The sequence below is a fragment of the Biomphalaria glabrata genome, chromosome 2 (assembly GCF_947242115.1).
Source record: "Biomphalaria glabrata chromosome 2, xgBioGlab47.1, whole genome shotgun sequence".
NCBI lineage: Eukaryota > Metazoa > Mollusca > Gastropoda > Planorbidae > Biomphalaria > Biomphalaria glabrata.
In genome coordinates this window covers 37,967,849-37,984,156 of record NC_074712.1, presented here as the reverse complement: position 1 = coordinate 37,984,156, position 16,308 = coordinate 37,967,849, and the positions used below count along the sequence as shown (strand labels likewise).

The 16,308-nt window shown below is 33.5% G+C and overlaps 1 protein-coding gene and 1 long non-coding RNA gene across 3 annotated transcripts in view; one reads left to right on the top strand and one right to left on the bottom strand.

The window, feature by feature from the left end:
* The window catches only part of LOC106058672 (voltage-dependent calcium channel gamma-7 subunit-like), a 95,836-nt gene that overhangs the window by 25,201 nt on the left and 54,327 nt on the right, over positions 1–16,308 (top strand). The gene's annotated exons all lie outside the window — the stretch shown is intronic.
* LOC129924591 (uncharacterized) lies at positions 13,194–14,800 on the bottom strand. The gene is made up of 2 exons (XR_008776575.1): positions 14,732–14,800; positions 13,194–13,344 (listed from the first exon to the last, which is right to left on the bottom strand). It is a non-coding gene; the product is annotated as an uncharacterized LOC129924591 (long non-coding RNA).

Here is a 16,308-nt window from a genome sequence, read left to right as displayed (position 1 = left end):
CATAGATCTAATAATACTGTAATACATTTACCATACTCTATACTTAATCAACTAGACTAGAGATCTATCTATGGATCTATCTATTATCTAGTCAATCTAGATCTATACAATATTCATTATAATACAAATACTTATTTATAAAGTTAGTAGGCCTACTTAGATTTAGATGATTAGATCTATTATAGTTTATTAATAGATTTACTCTTCAATGCCTAGACCCAATAATAAAATTGCTATTGATATCTAATGACTGATTTTTTAAAAATTGTAATAGGCCTACTAGATCTAGGTCTAGACTCGACTTAAATTTAGTCTAAAATAATGACTGTCTAAGATTCTAGATGATTGAGACTTTCACATATAGGTGTTGTTAATAATACGGCATGTCGGCTGAAAGTAAGCTGTATACAAAGTATACATATATAAAGTGATTTGTTTTTGTAAAAAAAAAAAATAAGTGTCGCTACTCAGTGATAGATTGCCTAACTTTAAACTACTAATAAATTAACAATTAACGTTGAAATACAAGAAAAGTAATAATTTTCCCGAAATTGAAAAAAGGTGCCGGTACCCCGTACCGATGAGTACCGTAACAAAAATATATGTATATCTCAATCTTCTTTCATTTAACTTTTTTTTTTCGGAGTTATTGCTACTTAATACATTAATACCGGATCGATTCATATAGGGCCTAAGTATACAAGCAGGATCTCGAGCATTGGATAAATTTATTTTTTAAATACAAAGTTTTATGGAAGAGGCAATATATTAGTTGTTTGTAACTTCTTAAATTCAGGCGAAAATATCGAAGCCTACATTTTTACACTCATTTCTAAACAATAAGAAGAGATGGACTGACTCATAGTGTAGCTTGTGTACATCTGCAAAAACACAAATTCTCTTTGTAATCTTATCAGATTTTCAAAACTATTAAAACTATTTTTAAAAATACTTAATGATTATTTTTACTGTATAATTCTATTTATTAGTCCTTTTTAGAGTAAGGATATAAAAAAAAATTTGCCATGTCATTTTGTCTAACAGAAACAAATGAAACTTACGTCTATTTATACAGTTATTTTTAGTTACCTAGTAATATAAAATATATTGAACTAACACGTACATTTATCATAATGCAGCCATGTGATTTTTCGTTTATGAACATAGCATTATTTAGGACCAATATTTTAGAATGGCTGCTTGGAGAAATCAGGTATACCCATTAGAAGAATAACCCTTTTCTCAAGAAAAATTTAAGAAACTAGAATAGACACAAAATAGACAGTGACATTCATAACAAACTAATATTCAAAATTGATTAGAGTAACACATTTTTAATTATCATTTAAAGTTTAAAATCACTACAATTTTTCAACAATTATTTTGTGTATGAAATTGTGTATAGGAAAATGCCAGGTACTTGAAATAAGCTAGTCCTAAAAAAACAACACAGATCTTGGGTAAAATACTCATCAAATAAAGTACTGTAAATGTATAGTTTAACGCGCTAGTTTCAGGTCTTTTCTTTTTATAGCCTCTATCGGGTTTGATCTCAACTACCCGTATTTTTGTGCAGAATTTTTTTTCTCTATCAGGCACACTTAAAATTATAGCATAATAATGTCAGTTTAATTTAAAGAGAGAACTGAAAAATGCAAAGATATATTAGGAAAAAAGCGACTTCCGGCCCAATACTTTTTATTAAAAGAAACGAAACGGACTAGTCCAACAAACTCTATTAGACTGATTTCATTTCCTGATTAGATTAGATATAGATTATCAATAAGGTTCACCTTGATACAGTCAAGTAATTCATGAAGATCTAGATCAATGTCACGACAATGTGGTGACTAGAAATTCATCTTATAGCGATAGTCGCCGTATAATTTAAAAAAAAATTTTTTTTTACAAACCTTATATCAACTCCCTCTGTCTGTCTGGTACAAACCTTATATCAACTCCCTCTGTCTGTCTGGTACAAACCTTATATCAACTCCCTCTGTCTGTCTGGTACAAAGCTTATATCAACTCCCTCTGTCTGTCTGGTACAAACCTTATATCAACTCCCTCTGTCTGTCTGGTACAAAGCTTATATCAACTCCCTCTGTCTGTCTGGTACAAACCTTATATCAACTCCCTCTGTCTGTCTGGTACAAACCTTATATCAACTCCCTCTGTCTGTCTGGTACAAAGCTTATATCAACTCCCTCTGTCTGTCTGGTACAAACCTTATATCAACTCCCTCTGTCTGTCTGGTACAAACCTTATATCAACTCCCTCTGTCTGTCTGGTACAAACCTTATATCAACTCCCTCTGTCTGTCTGGTACAAACCTTATATCAACTCCCTCTGTCTGTCTGGTACAAACCTTATATCAACTCCCTCTGTCTGTCTGGTACAAACCTTATATCAACTCCCTCTGTCTGTCTGGTCAAAAGTTTAAACACGTTATTTGTTCCACACTCAATTTCGGATCAATTTGAAATTTTACGCAATTATTTCTTATACTTGACAAAACAAGAATAAACAAAAAATAACCTATAAGTACATTAACTATTAATAGCTAATAATTTTTGTTTGGTAACAAGCAAGGGAAAGAAATTGTACTTGACTGATGTTGTGGTATAAGTTGAATTTCCCGTTTATAGGTCGTCTCTTAAAAGTTTAAACTAAAAATAGATAACAATAAAACCTATTTTCATAAGCATTTGCTTGCACACTGTATTGGATAAGGGAGAGCTGAGACCTCGAGTTGGAATTCAAGTCTTACTACTTTAAAAAAAAATGCATTTTAATAATCTATCACGGTAATCGTCACAAAGATACCCCCCTCTTCCACCCCCCGCCCCCACCCCCACAACTGGTCCAGATAAGGGATAGGATCATAGCGTATTAAAAAAGCCGAAGCAATGGGTACAACTATTTGTAATCGCACACATCAATTTTATTGTTAGTCTAAATCTATTACAAGTTTTAGTACATGACTTATCCAAAGTAATTGATATAATTAGAATTACAATAGTTACACTGCTTATTGTGAACTATTTATGGCTAAATAATGTTTCTTTCCTTAGCATAAATGAATAGGAATGGTAGAAAAAAAATCAAAATGGCGAAAATTATATCACCATAGACTTATATATACTATATCTAGACTTGACATGGAGACTTTTTAACACTACAAAAAATGTCTTGAAAATGTTTTAGAAAGTTGGATCAAGGCGTTGTTTTGTAAAGTAGTTAAAAGAAGTAAAGGCTATTTTTTTCAATCCTAACCTATGTAGCATATAATTTAATTTTTAGATCTAGATTTAGTAAATGAACATAAAAAATACGAGTACTCTCGTCTCATAATTATTATTTTGCAATTTTTAGATAAATAATCTTCTTTATCAAAAGACTGAATGCAACACTAAATTGTGATTTTTTTGTGACTATTTTTGATAATCAATTACTAGATCTAGATCTAAAAAATAAAATGATATGTTACATAGGTTAGGGCTGAAAAAAAAAACTTGACTTCTTTGAACTACTTGACAAAACAACGCCTTGATCCAACTTTCTACACAATGTTCACTATCAGTCGCGGGTAAGAATTTATTTCCGGTTTCCAGTCTAGTAGTAGATCTAAGTCTATTTCCAGTCTAGTAGTAGATCTAAGTCTATTTCCAGTCTAGTAGTAGATCTAAGTCTATGTATATCACATTGCGTGGCGGTTGATCTGTGTGTCCTAATCCGTTATTACTTCTAGTCAATTACCCGTTTGTTTTGAAATACATTTGAAGTCATAGAGTGAGAGTCTAGAGCCTCCTCTATATTTTGAATCTATCTATCTATCTATCTATCTATCTATCTATCTATCTATCTATCTATCTATCTATCTGTGTGTGTTTGTGTGTGTCTATTTGTGCATAGATTATATTGTCAGCTATCCAAAGTCCCATCGCAAGTAAAAAAAACAAAACAACTAGAGAATTGAAGAACAAAACATCATGAACAAAACTGCCAGTAGGACTGAAGAAAAAAATTGTAGAAAAAGCTTAATCTTTTATCTTTGTTCTAATTCAAAGCCAGACAACTCAGTTTGACTTTAACAGCATGAGTTCCCTCTTTTTGACGCAGAGAGGGAGATGGGGGGGGGGGACATCTCCCTGTCAACTGCCAAAGACTTGGTAACCTACAGAGATTGTTAAGACAAATGGACTGAAAGTCTGCCTGTAACACTCTTAATGTCACGGTGTTCCTCTCTGTGGTCAGCCAATAAGGTTTAGTTGGCTATGTCTCACTACAATTCTTTTTTAAAAGAAACATAACAGCATTAAAAAAAAAACTTTATATAAAAGTAACTCATATTTTCACAAGCTTATATTAAGTCAGTGTGTGTTTCTGGTACAATTGTTTGTGTATGTTATTTCTCCCACTTCCCATTCTGGATTGAGTTGATGCGTTGCACAGCTATTCTTTGACACTCTGTTTCTGGAAGCTAATCTAAGACAATCTATCTCTGGAAGCTAATCTAAGGCAGTCTGTTTCTGGAAGCTAATCTAAGACAGTCTGTTTCTGGAAGCTAATCTAAGACAATCTATCTCTGGAAGCTAATCTAAGGCAGTCTGTTTCTGGAAGCTAATCTAAGACAATCTATCTCTGGAAGCTAATCTAAGGCAGTCTGTTTCTGGAAGCTAATCTAAGACAATCTATCTCTGGAAGCTAATCTAAGGCAGTCTGTTTCTGGAAGCTAATCTAAGACAATCTATCTCTGGAAGCTAATCTAAGGCAGTCTGTTTCTGGAAGCTAATCTAAGACTATCTCTGGAAGCTAATCTAAGGCAGTCTGTTTCTGGAAGCTAATCTAAGACAATCTGTTTCTGGAAGCTAATCTAAGACAATCTGTTTCTGGAAGCTAATCTAAGACTATCTCTGGAAGCTTATCTAAGACAGTCTGTTTCTGGAAGCAAATCTATGACGATCTGTCTCTGGAAGCGTTTGAGCTTTCGGAAACTGACTGACTGACTGACTGACTGACTTGACTGTGTTGACAGTTGGCCTTCTAAAAGTGGACTGTTTTTGAAAAATAAACATAATTTATTATGCAGGTGGGTTTTGGAACCATGTTTTCTTTGACCTGTGGTAAAACAAAATTTAAAAAGGAGTCCTATGGCTGTATGACCTTCACATACGTAGCAGCTAGTAAAGACTAATAACACATTTGATTCTTTAGACTTTAGAGACTTTGTCACCGATGACTTCATTTGATTTTGTCACTTTCTTAATGTTGATAAAATGCTTCATATAATGTTTCATTAAAAAAATAAACGAGCTGATGATAAAGATTCCATAAAAACAGATTGGAAGACGAATTGCTTCGTAATAGCTTTCCGTTCGATTCATCAAAATGTCTCTTAATGAAGTAGAATGATTGAGAAATAAGAATAATAATTGAATTTATAGAGCGCTATTAACAAATAGAATGACAGTTCCTGTTGTCTTGCATGATGAAGAAGAAAGTGTGTATACAATTTTTTGTTGTTGTTGTTCAATAGACACAGGATTGAATTATTCTTTTGTAAACATAAGCATACAATCTGCTGAGTTCATCCAAATCCTATTCTTGTCCCTTGTCCAACACGTACATATAGAAATATAATGGACTGGCCAATTTTTATATCTTCATTTTAATATGCTAAATTAAGATTGAAAAACAACAACAACAACAAACAATGGACTTTTAGGATTCTTTTTCAAAAGAAAATCATGTGACACCTTCAGTTATAAATATCTAAGACGAAGCTAATTCTCCCATTGTGGCCATTCACATAAAAAGAAGGGTTATAATTTTGTTCTAATCATTTCAGTTTTGTTGTCCTTCTTATCCATTTCAAATATGTGCAAAAAAATAAATAAAAAAAAACACAAATCAAGTAATTATGTAATTGCTATCATTGATTTCTGTTTGATGGAGAAGCTTGTGTGTGTGTGTGTGTTTGTTGTGTAAGACGCTTGTTTGGGTCGTTGTATTAGAAATTAGTGCTGTTGGTATGTAAGACGTTTGTGGCTTGAAATGTAAGGCTTTAGTATGTGTGTTTGATGAGTAAGATGTGTGCGGTTGATGTGAGTTTGTATTGATGTATAAGTCGTTTGAGTGGTTGATGTTTAAGACGTTTGTAGTTATGTGTAAGACTTTTGTTTGATGTGTACAATGTTTGTAGTTATATGTAAATGTAAGACTTTTGTTTGATGTCCAAAATGTTTGTATTTGAGGTTTAAGACGTTTGTGTGTGACGTCATTTCATTGTCATCATAAATCGGAGATCTATAACTCACGTATATTTTGAAACATAAAAGAATACATCTATTGTGCTCTGATCAAATACAAATGTTCAGCTTTTAGTGCCTTGAGCACATTTCTTTGTCTGTCGTAGATATTATTAACAAAAATAACATTCTTGATCTAATTTAACGTTGTTTCTTTTCTTTTTTTTTTAGTCACGGTAATCCCATGATCTATTGTTGAGTAAATGTGACTTCAGATGAAAGAGTTGGAAAAAAGCTTTGTGCTATTACGAAATGATGAATCATATATATATATATAAAAAACTGTGGCGTTTTAAGTCTCACTAGAAAATCTCCTCCCTTTGCCACTTCTCATACAGACCTCTACTTGATAGACAACTGCGGGCTGCGGTAACAGCTTGGGCATTTGTCATCACCAGACGCTGTAGTACTTTCACCTTTTTCTATACTTCTGGTGTGTTCACCATCTTCAATCCATGACCCTTCCTTTATGCTTGCTGTATATCTGGATTTATCTAGTGCAGCGGTTCTCAACCTTTTAGGCTCGGCGACCCCTTTTTACAATCCCCCACTCTGCCGCGCCCCCCCCCCCGCACACACATACAGCAATAGAAGAATAGACAATAACAAGCCATTTTTTCGATGGTCTTAGGCGACCTCTGGCAAATCGTCATTCGACCCCCAAAGGGGTCGCGATCCACAGGCTGAGAATCCCTGATCTAGTGCCTTATTTTCCCAATTGTGGTGTCAATTGTGAAGCGCTTCATGTCACATTTGCATACATCAGTATACCATAAAAGTGTGTGACCTGCGGCTCTCCTGCCTTCTATTAAATCGCCATACAGAATGTCTTGTGGGAGTTGACATTGTGGCATATATATATATATATATATATATATATATATATATATATATATATATATATATATATATATATATATATATATAAACTAGTACAAATCTCAAAATGGATCGTATTGTTAATATAACAATATATTATCTGTAAAGTTTATGCAGATTTTATGATGTCTGTATGTTGTTTTCTACCAACAGTAGTGTATATGGTTTATACATAGTTAATGCAGCACGAAGAATAATGATTTCTGTATAGCACATGCAGCAGTAAGTATAATGTTGCCTGATAAACTATTTTTATTGAGTTGGTTTTATCTTGTTTATATAATCCTTTCACTTGTGTCACTACATCTACTTTCAAGCTGATTCTTTGTTTGTTTATAAATCACCGATCTAGTTCTACTGGCTGTTTGTAGCTACAAACCTTAGACAGATCATTAACCAACTGTCCTTGATCTTTTAGCTAAAAATGTTACTCTAGGAATGGAACCCACTCACCCAAGACCAAAGCAAAGTATCATGCTCAAAAATAAAAGCGTCTAAATATTGCGAATGACAGATGATTCGTCAGTTAATACTAAAAAAAAATGCGAATAAAAAAAAAAACTATTTCTGGTAACAAAATAATACCAAGGAAAATAAGAAATTCTGAAATAGTGAAGATTTAGCTGTTTCATTCTATTTGGGTACATTCGCACGACACTTTCATTGTATGTGTGTATTTTAATTAGGGAAAGAGTGTAGAAGGAAAAGAGAAAATGAGAGAGAGAGTGAAGAAGAAAAAGAAGAAAAAAAAACGCGAGATATAAAGAAAGAAAAGAGGAATAAAGGAAACAGAAAGAAAGAAAAAAGAGAGAGAAAAATGAAGAGATCACAGACAAGAGAGAGAGAGATAGAGAGAGAAAGAGAGAGATGAAAGGTAGAGAAAAATTCATTATGATAATAGAAAAGACAATTGATATCCCCATGGTACATTTCATTAAACCCAAGATGTATGGAGCACTAAATACCCAAACAGACTCTACAGACTCTCGCTAGAATGTGTAAAGGACCAGTTACGTCACGCGTTCTTTGATGGAGTGTCCCACAGGGACCGGCTTGGGAAATACACAATATTACAGTTAAGAATATGCTCAAATTATCTCCCTTGTCTTGTTCTTTGAAGTAACAGAACAAAAGTTGCCTACTCTCTCTCTAGCACTTACATATCTGTTGGGATAAACATTGGTTGAGTTTCTATTGCCTTTCATATTTTCATCAGTCAGTCTGGGTTGGCGTTCAAAGCCACACAGTCAAGTTGATGCACGCCCTAATTATACTCAATCATATTTGTGTCCACTGGTCACATTGACCCACCACCGCACTGGCCAGCACTATAACATAGTGACTGTTTTTAACTGATGATCTAATTTAGTGTTTCCCGAACTTTTTGCTTCACTGAACACTTGGCACATTCTGGGTATTTAGCGGAACACTTTGCTTGTTTTTTTTTAGAGAGATTAATTCACATGGTGGCCTACTAGTTAATTATTCCAGTAGTTCGCGGACAAGCTATTCAGGATTCGCGGAACACTAGGGTTCCGCGGAATACAGTTTGGGAAACACTGGTCTAATTGCTTACAACAATATATCTATGTATACATAAATGAATAATAATACTAATAACAATAGCAGCAGTGACTAAGGAAACCGGATAACCATACTAACCTGAAAGATCTTTTTTTTTTTTCGAGAACTGGATGGTCTAGCTAGGTAGATGGTAGACGTTGGGGTTGGTTCGGTTCGAGTCCTCTCAGGTTTATCTACGTTTCGCCATATTTTCTTCACAACATGATCTCGATAACCTTTGGTACCTTTGTGCTGCTATTATTCTAAAACCTAATAAAATACCCATAAGACACAAAGATAAAGGCACATTTCTTGTTCCATGTGCTAAGACAAATTTGTACAAATTTTTTTTAGTGCTATTAGAGCATGAAATGGGTTGCCTGAGCTAGCCAGGAAAACCAGTAACTTGGCAGAATTTAAGTCTTTGATTAACATGCATGATGCTTAGGACGTAATCATCTTCTTTGTTAAGTAACGTCTGTATTTTATAATATAAGATAAGTTTATTTATAATTTGCACATTTGTTTCAGAACTAAACTCTTAAAAGTCCATATATATATATATATATTGTTGTAAACCTGGTGGTGACACAGATGGTCGTAGGCTGTGTGTGTTTATAGCCTAATCAAATCGCCACAGTCCAGCGCAGGACGAGCGGTCAACTGTGACCAGTGACAGTACACGCCAGTTCAGCAACGACCTGTGTGTAAATATTACGCACGCAAGTCATGACGATTTTGATCATTCTGAGTGGTCAAGAACGTTCCATCCCATTCTAGAAGGCCAGTAGAGACTCTATATAAGAGCGAGTGTGTTAGAAAGACTGGACTTCACGTTACCTCGCAATGTGACCAGACGAGGCGAAGTTAGAAACAGCACAGTGTGTGAAGTCAGGCGGAGCAAGGCTAGGTTTTGGACAGTTAGTGTGATGTTGTTGCCAACTGTACAGTATTTGTAATGTACTTGAAATTAAATTGCTACTGTTACTTTGGAGCCCTGAGTTGTGAGGTTCTTTAAGTTCGTTGTGTCGTGTGGTGCAGTTAGCAGAGAACCTGGATAGTATAGGAGAGATCGTAACAGAATATATATATTTATTTATTTATAAACAGCACAGTTTTGAACACTACATTCTATGACATTGGGTAATGAGTTCTTGGCAGAGTTCATTGAATTTGAAATTTCTCTTTAAAATCTGTTCAAAAAATGATAATAAGAGACAAGGCTGAGTGTTCAATTCTGATGATTGCCTCTAGGCTTAAGAAGATATATATAAATAAATAAAATTAACCTTCAATTTTGTGTTTCAAAAGCATTTTTAAAATAAATTAGTTCCTGATATCTGTGACTACAGATTTCCTGGCGAACATTCTTTCATTAGACAATACCGTAATGAATCGCGAACTAAAAATTAATTCGTTTAATTGTTTACTTTATAATCCCATCCCTAGATCTAAAACTCTAATTCAACTCTAAGATGATAAAACTTCTCTTCGCACAGCTAGTTTTATACTTTAACACATAAACATACTAATTAAAGTCCATTCATTTCATATTTTGATCAAATAAACATTCAAATTTGGTTTTCTAAAGCTACATTCGTTTACGAAAGCTGCGCAGCCGAGTTAAGATAGGCCTAGATCTATATTCGTTCATGAATCGCGTACTAAAAATTATTTCGTTTAATTGTTCACTTTATAATTCCATTCATTTAACAAAGCTATCGCTCTTTTCGTTTTTAATAGATAAGAATGTATCGACCTCGGGTAAACCCATTTTCGCAAACCTAATTTTATTTTCATAGCGAAAGAGAAATAATGTGAAAGGCTCATTAACTACGTTTAACATACATCTAAATCCAATCCACTAGATTATTTAAAAGCATTTTTTACATAAATTAGTTCCTGATATCTGTGACTACAGATTTCCTGGCGAACATTCTTTCATTAAACATTACCAAATGGTTATACATTAACACATCTCTCTACTGAGTCTATTCCTAGGCCTAAAACTCTTATTGAACTCTAAGATGATAAAACTTCTTTTCGCAAAGATATTTTTATGCTTTAACACATAAACATACTAATTATTGTCCATTCATTTCATATTTTAATCAAATTAACATTCAAATTTGTTTTTCTAAAGCATTTTTAATACATTCGTTCGCTGTTCGCTAAAGCTGCGTAGCCGTGTTGAGATAGGACTATATTCATTCATGAAATAAGGTCACGCATGCGCAACACATTTAAAGACCAACTGAAGAGGTTTTGGGGTCAGACGCGGAAACCGGTGTTATACTTTTTTTTAGATTCATAATGCTTAAAAAAACATACATACGAAATTTTAGACATATATTCTTTGTAATTATTTAGATACAAGCAATTTAATGTGAGTTTTAGGGACTATTAAATTTCACAATCTCGAAGCCATTCGAGATCAGTATTTCCCAGACAACCAAGGTCGATGACGTAGTTTAAGGGAAATTAGGTCAAATTTTTCAGTTTATGGCTTAGCGTATTTCCCTATTCCTTTTTACAGGAATGCTAGTTTCTAAAAACAAAGGCGACTAAAACACGCCAATTTATAAAAAGTGGATGTTAGAGTTGGGGAAATTAGGTCAACTCAATTTATGGCTTTGCATGTTAGATCTACTGTTTGTCGGCTTATTCTTGATCTAGTCAAGCGAACAGCGTTTCACCCCACGCAGTACCGCGAGCCTCAGTTCACATGTTTCGTTTTAGTCAAGTTACGCAATTTATGGCTTATGTTACTGCTTCAGGCTTATTCTAGTTCTAGATCTACTGCTTTTGATCAAGAGCAGAGTTCTTTTCTCAGATCATTAATGATGTACGAAGTAGACCTAAATTTAGATCTAAATCCAATTAGATGAAGTCTAGATCTAGTAATAGTAGTATTGGATATTTAGATATTTATATATGGCTCCTTTTGTCTCGAAAGGCAATGGATGCGCCCAAATATTTAGAGATAAGACCTATCTATTTAGACTGATCCGATCGAGGTGCTGGGCCTAGATCTAGAAAAACAGTTTAAAATTATATACTCTATCTATACACTTAGTGATTATTAACCTATATATAGTCGTCCCTAAACAGGCCCAATATGGGAAAAAAAAATTATTACAATGTGAATGTTGAGCTCATTCAATGTAATTATTGTAGTATACGATTATATTTAGTTTGAATCTAGAGTCACAACCCCGTACAACACTAGGCAAATAGCTTTAACTTAAACCTTAACTTAGACTTAAAAGTATAATAGTCTGAGTTAGATCTACTAGTAAAAAAAGTACTAGATCTAAATTTCTAAAAACTAATCTATAAGACAAAAATTAGACCTAGATCTACCAATTCTATAATATTATGAATATATGAAATATGGATTTTATTACACTCTTATTTAAATATATTCGTACCGTATATTCGGGCCTATATACTTACATAGTTCTATAAATATATATCTAAAAATTTAAGAGTTTTCATTTATCTCACGCTTGACTCATTTGTTGATTGGAATAGAATCATTAGATTATTAGATAGTTAAGTTAGCAAGTTAATCTGTAACTGTAGGTAACAAAGTTTTAAATTGTGTTTACACTATAAATGAAAGAGATTATCCTACTGGAGAAGGAGTTGTCGTTTTTTTCTTATCTCTGAGAAGTCAGGGAAGTGGAAAATAAATTATAGTATCAATATAATGTTAAGTAATGCATATAGGCTACTGTTGATGTAATTATGCAACTCATTTAATTAAATTTTAGTAACCCAATTATTGCCAGTTAATCACTGAATATATATATTTTTTTTTTATTGTTATTAAAAAAATGCAGGGCTATTCATAATTTAAAGTGTTTAATAAATAAGGCTGGCAGTCGAGTCGAAAGATTAATGAGAAATGCAGTATTTTCCATGGCTACGCAGCCCCAGCTGCAAACTAGATATTTTGCCGCGTCCAGCGAAGACATAACCATATTCAGCTGGTGGTCAATTTAAATGTTCTTTACGACGTCTACGTCTTCCCTCATCAGTGGATTTTCTTTTGGCCTCTAATATGTATTCCACGTTGCAATTTCTAATAAATAGCATCATTCGAAGAATGAGATCCAACTTATTTTTAAAAAATGTAACCCCTTTACAGATCAAGTCATCATTGCAATGGACATTCAGATCTGCATTAACATAAAAATGATCAAAATTTGAATAGGTTTCGAAACGCAGAAAGTTGTGTGGTTTGCATTCCGAACTGTCTTCTCTGTGGTCTCAGGTTCAAACATTGACCACTGCCATTAACTAACATCCTGCTGGAGTTTTGGGCTATGACTTATTAATATTAAATCCTGATTCGAAACTTTGTCTAAACTTAGCAAGTGAAATGGAACATACTAAAATAATGTTGTGTGTATAATGAAGAACTCTATTAAAATGTGATTTTGTATTTACATTTATTGGTATTTATTATATAAAATAAAATTGTAGAATGTTTCTGTGATTTGTTTCACAGGGAATATAGTATTTCCAAAATGATGAAAGATCCATCTAGTAAACTTGTCTGTATGCCACATGTCATATATGTTTTCTGTAAAATAGATTTTAAAAAATTTATTTATTAACATTTATACTTAATTATGTATACATATATAGAACTAGTGGTTATATATATATATTATATATATGTTATACTGATTATCTGATCTAACATCAACATCTAACTCTTATTGTTCTTAATAATAATAAATTACTCTACTCTAGGTCTAGGCAATCTAATATATATAAGACCAGGGCCGTTCTTAAGCCACTGCAACCTATGCGGTCGCAGTGGGCCCTGCACTTTCATAGGCTTCGTGCTAATTCCAGGTGTAATAGTTAAATTGCAATATATATATATATATATATATATATATATATATATATATATATATATATATATATATATATATATATATATATATCGGTATATATAAAACCTGGAAATCTCATAAAAATCTCCTGAAAAATAGACAAAATTGTGGGTGTCATTCATTCCGAAAACGCTAATCCTACGCGCGATAAACGAAATAAGACATTGTCAGCTTTCATGTACTAAAATGTAATAATCAGGCAAATTTTCACTTTAATCAGAAGTTTCCATACTTTATTTACTTTAATAGAGTGACTGGCATTTTAATATGCTATAGGTTGCAAAGTTCGTAAAGTAAAGTTAATTTGATCGTAATCTTGTACTTAGTAAAGATTTAATAAAATTCAAAGTCGAATTTTTTTAAAATACGAAATCTTAATTTTCACTTATTATCCTTATTCCCACCCAGACTAGGCCCCGCGCAATCAGTTTCACATAGGGCCCCGCAATCGTTAGGACCGCCCTGTTTAAGTCTAAGACTTAAAGAAATGTCACATGTGTTTAGTAAAAATCTGTATTTTATATTACCAATATAAATGATGACTTATTATTTTTTTTTATCTAAAGTTTAGCCTTATTAATAAGTATAGTAAGGGCTAGTAAAGAGTATAAATATATTCTATATAGATTTAGCTTAGGCTTTAGGTTTAGTCCTTGACTATTATAATATTATATTTATATCTATGAATAATCTTTATGCTATTGCTAGGACACTACTCACTAGGTCTTACTATTACAAACTATTACCAAACAATGTTGGCGACTGGGCTTAGACTTAACATAGAGGCTAGTCTAGATTACTCTAGATCTACTTAATTAGTTAAATCTACTAGTTTATAAACTATTACTAGTACTACTAGTAGTATTACTACAATTAGTACAATAATACAAGTCAAGTATTTATAAACTCTAGATCTAGTGAAATCTAGTGAGTGACTAGTAAAAGTGTTAGAAGGCCTAGCTAGAATTAGACTTAGAGATATAGTAATAGAAAATAATATAGATAGATCTAACCATTTAGTTTTGTTATAACTATTAGACTTAGTATAGTCTAAGTATAGTATACCTAGACCTAGTCCTAGATGATCTACTAGTACTTGATGATACTAGAGACTACTACTAGAGTAGACTAGGTCTAGAGCAGTGATTCCCAAAGTGGTCTATATAGACCCCCAGGGGTCTACGAAGACCTCCAAGGGGTCCACGAAAGTAAAAAACTAAATTGGGGGGTCCATGAGATGCCCACGGGGGTCTACGATAACAGATTTCATTTAAGCACATTTTATGTTCACATTCCACTAATGTAATTATTGCATACACTAATATATGATTTGTACCTTCGTTAATCCTTTAAATATTTATCCTGCTTTTCAAATGAAAAATTGTTGTAATCAATTTCATTTCAATACTTATTTAAATAGCTTAATTTTGTCTACATGTAACTAATATTTAGAACAAAAAAAAATGTAGACAGTACAGGATTAATTATTTAAAATTGGGATTCATTCTTTCCTTGTCAAACAAGCCTAAGTGACTTTTTTATGACGATATGAACCAGGTTCGCTGGAAGATCATCTGAGACAATGCTACCTTGACAAAAATAAAGATTTTAAAAACTTTCGAACACTCAAAGTTCAAAATAGACCCTAAAATCATAGTTCGACATCATATAGAGAAGATGATGGTTTGTGAGTGTCTTACATGATTTCTTTTCTTATAGCAAAATACGGAAAACAGCAAAGGTCAAACATTGATTCTACCAGTCGTTTTACACAAACCTACATCTGTTTTTATTAAATGAATTTCTATAAGCAACAATACAGTTCAAGGTCGCTTCGGTGGAATGAGTTATAAAATTAAAAGCTTCTTATGTAAATCTTTGCAAAATACATAAATACAGTTTGGTCTGACAAGGTGTAGCGCTGTGTGCTACAAACTATCTAATGGTCACCATCTCATCTCATCTATGCCTGGGCATAGGTTACCAACCAGCTTCATCCAGGCATCTTTGTTCTGGGCGAATCTCTCTAACCGTCGCCACGTCTTGCCCATCTGCTTCCAGATCGCGAAGACCTGGAGAACCACCATCACCACCGTGAAAAAAATCCATCTATTCATCAATACCTGCGTGATGAAAATTCTTATGATCCGCTGGCCAGACAAGATCTTGAATGAGGAACTGTGGCAAAGAACAAAGCAGCAGCCCACTGAAATAGATATCCTTCAGAGACGCTGGAGATGGATAGTTCACACCCTTCGCAAGCCTGCATCCAACATAACAAGGCAAGCCCTAACCTGTAACCCCCAAGGAAAGAGAAAGAGGGGATGGCCCAGAAATACATGGCGCTTATGGTCACCGTCTCCTTATATTTTCTTAGTGTTGACCCACGAGACCTTTCCCATGTTAGGGAATAGTAGCAAGGCAGCAGAGGTTTGAATTCAGTTTTCCTTCTGCTAGGTGGGTAGCAACCCAAGGCAAATGAGCCCTTCATGCTCGAAGTTCACTGGTTTAGGCTCCAGTTACTCGCCTTTGACCCATCTCCTGTTAATGAAAACAGTTCAGCAGATTCAACATTTGAGCCACACATGAAAGATCAAGAATTACACGAGAAACTGCTCTTTGCGAAACCTTTTACAATGATA